This window comes from Polypterus senegalus, chromosome 10 (assembly GCF_016835505.1).
Source record: "Polypterus senegalus isolate Bchr_013 chromosome 10, ASM1683550v1, whole genome shotgun sequence".
NCBI lineage: Eukaryota > Metazoa > Chordata > Cladistia > Polypteriformes > Polypteridae > Polypterus > Polypterus senegalus.
Genome location: NC_053163.1, coordinates 179,909,385 through 179,916,810, shown reverse-complemented (window position 1 = coordinate 179,916,810; position 7,426 = coordinate 179,909,385).

Genomic DNA, 7,426 nt, shown 5'->3' with positions numbered 1-7,426 from the left:
GCATAACTTGGTGACTTGCACAGGGTGACTGGCATTCTGATTCGAAAGGGTTACCACAGTTTGGCTGCAAAAGGTGCAGGCTACTGTAATGAATCACATTTTGTGCACTTAATGAGTCTTTGACTTAATTTATTTTATTTGCCATTGTTTATTTGATTTTATGAAACGTTAAGGTATTAAACTTTGTGCATTTCCATCAAAACTGAGGTGTTCTAAAGCTTTTGACCGGTAGTATATTTCCCAATCACACACATACACACCTACCCTGGACAAATTAAGAATTGCCAGCTAACCAGCTATGCACATCTTTGGGGGTGCAAAACCAGTGTACCTGGGACAAAAACGCCCCATGCAAACTCTACATAGATAAGTACCAGGCACAGAATTCAGACCCAGAACGTTGGACCCATGGGGCATCAGTGCTGACCACTATACCTCTGTGCCACCCACTAATGTATTTTTAACTCAATAATAACAATATGGTGTTGGCTTAAGAAAAAAAGAGTTTTACTGGATAAATGTAACATTTTTCAATTCAAATTTATTTCTTCTCAAACATGGTACTCTGTGTATGTATTTGCCACGTAAAATTGTGTTAAAAAATTAAGCACTTTCTATATATTAAAAAAAAGTATCTTGCCCCTGCTGGCGCTTTACAGTGGAGGGCATGGATTGCGGAGGAAAAGCTTAAACTTACCCAAATATGTCAATTTTTCAAGCCAAGACAATTAGGAGTAGTTTGCTGAATTAGGAAAATTGATAAAACGCTATTACTCCCAATTCTAAAAGGATGAATACATTTACATCACACATTTTTGAGCCAGTTAGGACTGTTTCCCTTCCCTGGGATACTTGATAAATACAGGCACCGGATGAATTACTGTTAAAAATGAAGAGCAAAAAGTGCATGTAAACAGGATATTTCACAAGTTAATTACGAAAGCAGTTAGAATATTCTCTTTTCTTTTGCATATAATCATTTCTACTGTTAGGTTCAGTAATAAAAGGTCTCCCTGCTCTTTAGAAGCTACAGTGGTGTGAAAAACTATTTGCCCCCTTCCTGATTTCTTATTCTTTTGCATGTTTGTCACACAAAATGTTTCTGATCATCAAATACATTTAACCATTAGTCAAATATAACACAAGTAAATACAAAATGCAGTTTTTAAATGATGGTTTTTATTATTTAGGGAGAAAAAAAAATCCAAACCTACATGGCCCTGTGTGAAAAAGTAGTTGCCCCCTGAACCTAATAACTGGTTGGGCCACCCTTAGCAGCAATAACTGCAATCAAGCGTTTGTGATAACTTGCAATGAGTCTTTTACAGCGCTCTGGAGGAATTTTGGCCTACTCATCTTTGCAGAATTGTTGTAATTCAGCTTTATTTGAGGGTTTTCTAGCATGAACCGCCTTTTTAAGGTCATGCCATAGCATCTCAAATGGATTCAGGTCAGGACTTTGACTAGGCCACTCCAAAGTCTTCATTTTGTTTTTCTTCAGCCATTCAGAGGTGGATTTGCTGGTGTGTTTTGGGTCATTGTCCTGTTGCAGCACCCAAGATCGCTTCAGCTTGAGTTGACGAACAGATGGCCGGACATTCTCCTTCAGGATTTTTTGGTAGACAGTAGAATTCATGGTTCCATCTATCACAGCAAGCCTTCCAGGTCCTGAAGCAGCAAAACAACCCCAGACCATCACACTACCACCACCATATTTTACTGTTGGTATGATGTTCTTTTTCTGAAATGCTGTGTTCCTTTTACGCCAGATGTAACGGGACATTTGCCTTCCAAAAAGTTTAACTTTTGTCTCATCACTCCACAAGGTATTTTCCCAAAAGTCTTGGCAATCATTGAAATGTTTCTTAGCAAAATTGAGACGAGCCCTAATGTTCTTTTTGCTTAACAGTGGTTTGCGTCTCAAAATCTGCCATGCAGGCCGTTTTTGCCCAGTCTCTCTTTTATGGTGGAGTCGTGAACACTGACCTTAATTGAGGCAAGTGAGGCCTGCAGTTCTTTAGACGTTGTCCTGGGGTCTTTTGTGACCTCTCGGATGAGTCGTCTCTGCGCTCTTGGGGTAATTTTGGTCGGCCGGCCACTCCTGGGAAGGTTCACCACTGTTCCATGTTTTTGCCATTTGTGGATAATGGCTCTCACTGTGGTCCACTGGAGTCCCAAAGCTTTAGAAATGGCTTTATAACCTTTACCAGACTGATAGATCTCAATTACTTCTGTTCTCATTTGTTCCTGAATTTCTTTGGATCTTGGCATGATGTCGAGCTTTTGAGGTGCTTTTGGTCTACTTCTCTGTGTCAGGCAGCTCCTATTGAAGTGATTTCTTGATTGAAACAGGTGTGGCAGTAATCAGGCCTGGGGTGGCTACGGAAATTGAACTCAAGTGTGATACACCACAGTTAGGTGATTTTTTAACAAGGGGCAATTACTTTTCACACAGGGCCATGTAGGTTTGGATTTTTTTTTCTCCCTAAATAATAAAAAACATCATTTAAAAACTGCATTTTGTGTTTACTTGTGTTATATTTGACTAATGGTTAAATGTGTTTGATGATCAGAAACATTTTGTGTGACAAACATGCAAAAGAATAAGAAATCGGGAAGGGGGCAAATAGTTTTTCACACCACTGTACATTCAAAGACAGAGGGGAGTGCGAGTCGGGTCTTAGCAGAACCGTATTCATTACTGAATCACAGCATCAGTTGCGTCATCAGCATTATTGTGTTGTTCATTATTTTGGATTAAAACAAAATTTGCCATGACGCACAAACAGATTTACAGAGAATGAAGTAATCCTTCACAGTATCCCATTGCAAGCAGTCCAAGATTTCATTCACAACTTTATTTAGAGTGGCATTGAATGCTGAAAGCTGAGGACCATAAGCCACAGCCTGGGCTGTCTTATACAGTCACCTACTGTATTCTCTTAACTTTTATTTTGCCAGTTAAGCCCCCATACAACCCTGCAGTGAGTGAGCGGATACTTTGAGGAGATATCCCAAGGATCCTTTCTCTGGAACGGAGCCAGTAATAGAAATGAATACGGCCAGTAGATCCTAATAATACTACAGTTATAGACTGCCAGCGCAGAGCTTGGCAGGAAAAGAAAACTTGAAACTCTGAACTGCAAATGTTAAAAATAGAATAGAGGCTCAACATGCTAAGAACACACCAGCATAGTAAAGGCAGTGAGATCAAGAGATGGCATGAAGGCATAATTATGAGAATAATGTGGCAAAGGAGGTGAAACAAGCAGTGCCCTGTGCTTCAACCACTTTAACAGAACCAGAAAACAAATCCTCTTGATGGGAGTCTAATCAAATAGTATGGAAAATTAGTCAGTCAGTCCGCTGGAGCCAGTCCCAGCCAGCACAGGGCACAAGGCAGGGACAAATCCGGGGCAGGGCGCCAGCCTACCGCAGGTATTGAACATTATTTGTGCCAAAATTGAATACAATCTGTATTAACTATGTTCAATTGTAATAGATGCACTGGGCCATTTAATTTTGGCACAGGTTTATCGTGTTATACATATCACCTAAATGATCGATTGCTTTTCACTGCAACAGCACCAACAATTTATTTCTTGTTTAGCCCAAAATCACACAAGAAAAGCATCAATGGGATTTTATGAGTCCCTGGGTTTTGTCAGCCCACCATGCCTTAACTCTAAAGAGTACTGCGTTTGAATTCATGTCCATAGACTACATGTCAAAAGTAAAAGCAAAGCAGACATATTGCATTTTGATTAGCGGCAGCTCCGTCTGTATTGCGTTTCGATTCAAGACCACGCTTTGATTGTGCCAATACTACATGGAATTAAATGGCCAATCAACATCAAAATCTGGGACAAGGGGCGTGAACAGTTGAGGAAAAGAGGCGTTCTAATCTCGAGTGTGTCGTATCTTACTTGGAAAGAAGATGAAGGAACCTGTCGATCTAAATGATGGTTTCATTCTCTTGTGAGTTGAGAGAAGGAAAAAAATATTATATCTGGGTATCACAGAGGGTATGAATAAAAAGCTACAAAGAAACCAGGCTCGGTGACGCTAACAAATGTTTCTCTTGTGGTCACCAGCGGGGTGCCAGAGAGTCCCAAACCCAAGACACAGTATTATATGGATGAAATAACGGATTTTTATTCCCTAGAGTACTTTTTACAGATCTCTTTTCAGCAATGTGCCACAATTATACAATCAATGGAAGAATAAACCTATACCATATATACTCGCGGATAAGTCAGGACTTCATTTTATCATGTAATTTCCGGTATTTTATAATATCAGTCGTATAAGTCGAATGTGGAAAACTCGTGCTATTGGTCCAAGAGATTATGATATGCTAACGGCCCACCTGAGAGAGTAACCACCGAGCACACGGCCTTTTCTTTTCTATTCTTGTGCCTACGTGACCACACAGTAATACCCGAACTATTCTGAAGAGCCGTTTGCACTGTTTTGTGTTTTTTGTGTCTCACACCCTCATACACCTTTATCGTAAGAGCATCCCTGACCTATGATGGAGCGTTCGATCAGAAGGAAATATGAAACTGGTTTTAAATTAAAAGTCGTGGAAGTGGCGAAAGAAATTGGTAACTGCGCTGCTGCAACAAAAGAAACTGGTGCGAGATTAGAGGAAGCAAGAAGACGTAAAAAAAAAAAAATCAAGTGTCATATATTTGAACAGGCGTATAAGTCGGGGTCTGGTTTTATGATCGATTTTGTGACTTATACGTGAGTAGATACAGAGCTTTTACAGTTTCTCGATTGGTTTGGCTCATTTCTTGAAACCGAGATGACATTCTCAAAACCATAAGGTCATTTGGCCAAACAGTCTTACAGTGCTGCCCAACATTATAGCTCACTAGCAAAACAAATATCTTACCCCAAACTCTTCGTCCATGCTTCAAAAGCAGATTCCTTTCCCATATAAAAGGTCAGTACAGTCAGAATAGCACAGATCCTTCTCAATTGCCTTGGCACATGTGCATTCATTTAGTGCTTTTGTCAGAATACCCCGGATGGTTTAGCACAACACCATGGATCCCCTGCAAAAGCTCATATCTCTCCCAAAAGAGTTTATCCATGTGTCAAAACTAAATATCCTTCCCATATAAATAGTCAATGCCCCCAAAATGCATTATACCTTTGGCATTGTTTAAGCACTGCAAGTCAAAATGCTTAGACGTTTTGTCACTGAGGCACAGGTCTAGCAACAGAATACCACTATGAATAAAACCAAAAGATTTTACAGTAAAATCAGCCTCCAATAAACCACTCATACTCAAGGAAACTGTAAACATTTTTATTCGTACAAAGAAATGTTAACATTAGAGAACATACTGTGAAAAGAAAATATACAGGATTCTGTAAATGTGAACAGTTATAAACACAAACAAAAAAAAACAAAAAAACTCTAGCCCACCATACTGTAAATAAAGTCTCAGAACTATAGTACAGTAATATTTTCAGTGGTCGCCATTGTCACCCTCTCTTTCCTGGCCACCATCCTCATCCTCCTGGCCATCGACGCTGCTCTCTGTCAGGCCATAAATTCTCATCCACATCGCAACGGATATTTTCTCGTGCGATGCAGCGAGGGACGAAACGGCGTGAATGTCTCAACCATCCCCTACATTGATCCCCTGTGATGTCCTCACATCCAGCATCTTGAGCCTGATGCTCATACACCCTCCACCTCCAAGCTGAAAAAACTCCCCAATTGGATTCAGGAAAGGAGAGTAAGGTGGAAGAAACTCCATTAGCATCCGGGGATGGGTGGTGAACCAGGTTCTGATGCGTGGGCCGCGGTGGAAGTTCACATTATCCCACACAATGACATAATGTGGTAGCTGAGGTCCTTCTACACCTCTCTCATTTTCTGGGATCAGATCAGTATAAAGGTGGTCCAAAAAATTGAGGAGCTTTTGTGTATTGTAGGGCCCTAAACTGGGAATGTGTGTGGCCACACCTCTTTCTGATATAGCGGCACACATTGTTATATTTGCTCCTCGCTGGCCTGGGACATCCACAGTGGCTCGGTGGCCAATGATGTTACGCCACGCCTTCGACCTTGGCCAGGTTGAAGCCAGCTTCATCAACGAACACTAGGATGTGAGGGGTTTCGTTGCCTTCTAATGCCATAATTCTCTACAATAGAATAGAAATAAATCTAATCAGTCAAGTAGAGACAGATACTGCAGGGAGGATCTAAAGTACTGTACAAACAGGGAGTGGGAAACTGAAGACAATTTCTAGGAAAAATGCTCTAGTCACACAAAGCTGGATTCTGAAGGTGAAAAGGATAACGCAAAACAAAAAAACAGTGGTAACCATGTCTTACTGTAATAGTGTTACAATGATAGACAACCAGTAGTTGACTTACATGTACATACTAGTACCGCAGCCCTTTCACTCTGTCAGAGTTTCTCTCAAATGGTACCCTGTAAATCTGTTTCATGGTCATCTGATGTTTCTTCAATACCCGGTCTATTGTGGAGATGCTGATAGAGTTTATATTTTGGAACATTACATTGTCTAGCAGGATTGCATTACGAATCTGTCTCAGTGTGATGGCATTATTTGCAATGACCATGTTGCACATTTCTTGTTCTTGTTGTTCATTTAGAAGTTTTCTTCTGCCACCCACTTGAGGCTGTCGTCCAATCCTAGACATACAAGTCAAAGGTCAACACTGTAAATTTGTTACAAAGAGTTACCAATGTAATTGTACTGCTGTCTTATGGTACTAGAAATGTGATGCACTGCACAGTGACTGGAATACTATTCACAGTATTTTCTCCATTTTTGTCTTTGTCATTTTTATAGTATCATATAACATCACATGACGATATTACAGTACTCTAGGCCTACACACACACCAACACTGAATAGTTCAATAGCATAGTTCTGTACCTGTTTTCCCTGCGAAAGGTTTGGATGATGGAGGAGACTGTAGACCGAGGCACATTAGGCTGCACTCGGCGACCTGCCTCTGCCATTGTGAGGCGATGGTTTATGACGTGGTCAATAAGGGTGGCCCGGATTTCATCTGGGACATCATGGTGCCTCCGTGCTCCTCGGCCTCTTCCCCCTATTCCTCCACGCAGTCTCACTCCTCCTCTTCCTCCTCGAGCAGGAAATTGCTGTTGTACTTGGCGAGGTGCTTCCATGTTCACACTGCAAATGAAACTGGCCCCCCGCCAAGCTCTGTCTATATACTTTTGGCAGCAGTCATAATCATAGACAACACCTGTCAGGTATCTGAACAACCTGTTTGATTGGTCATCTGAGATGTGGGAAACTGCTCCTTCGTTAGTTCTAATTTCACCTGATTGATTGTCAAGTACTGTCATAACTTTATCAAATGTTCCAAGATATTCTTTCATGGTATTATATCTTTGACTAATTT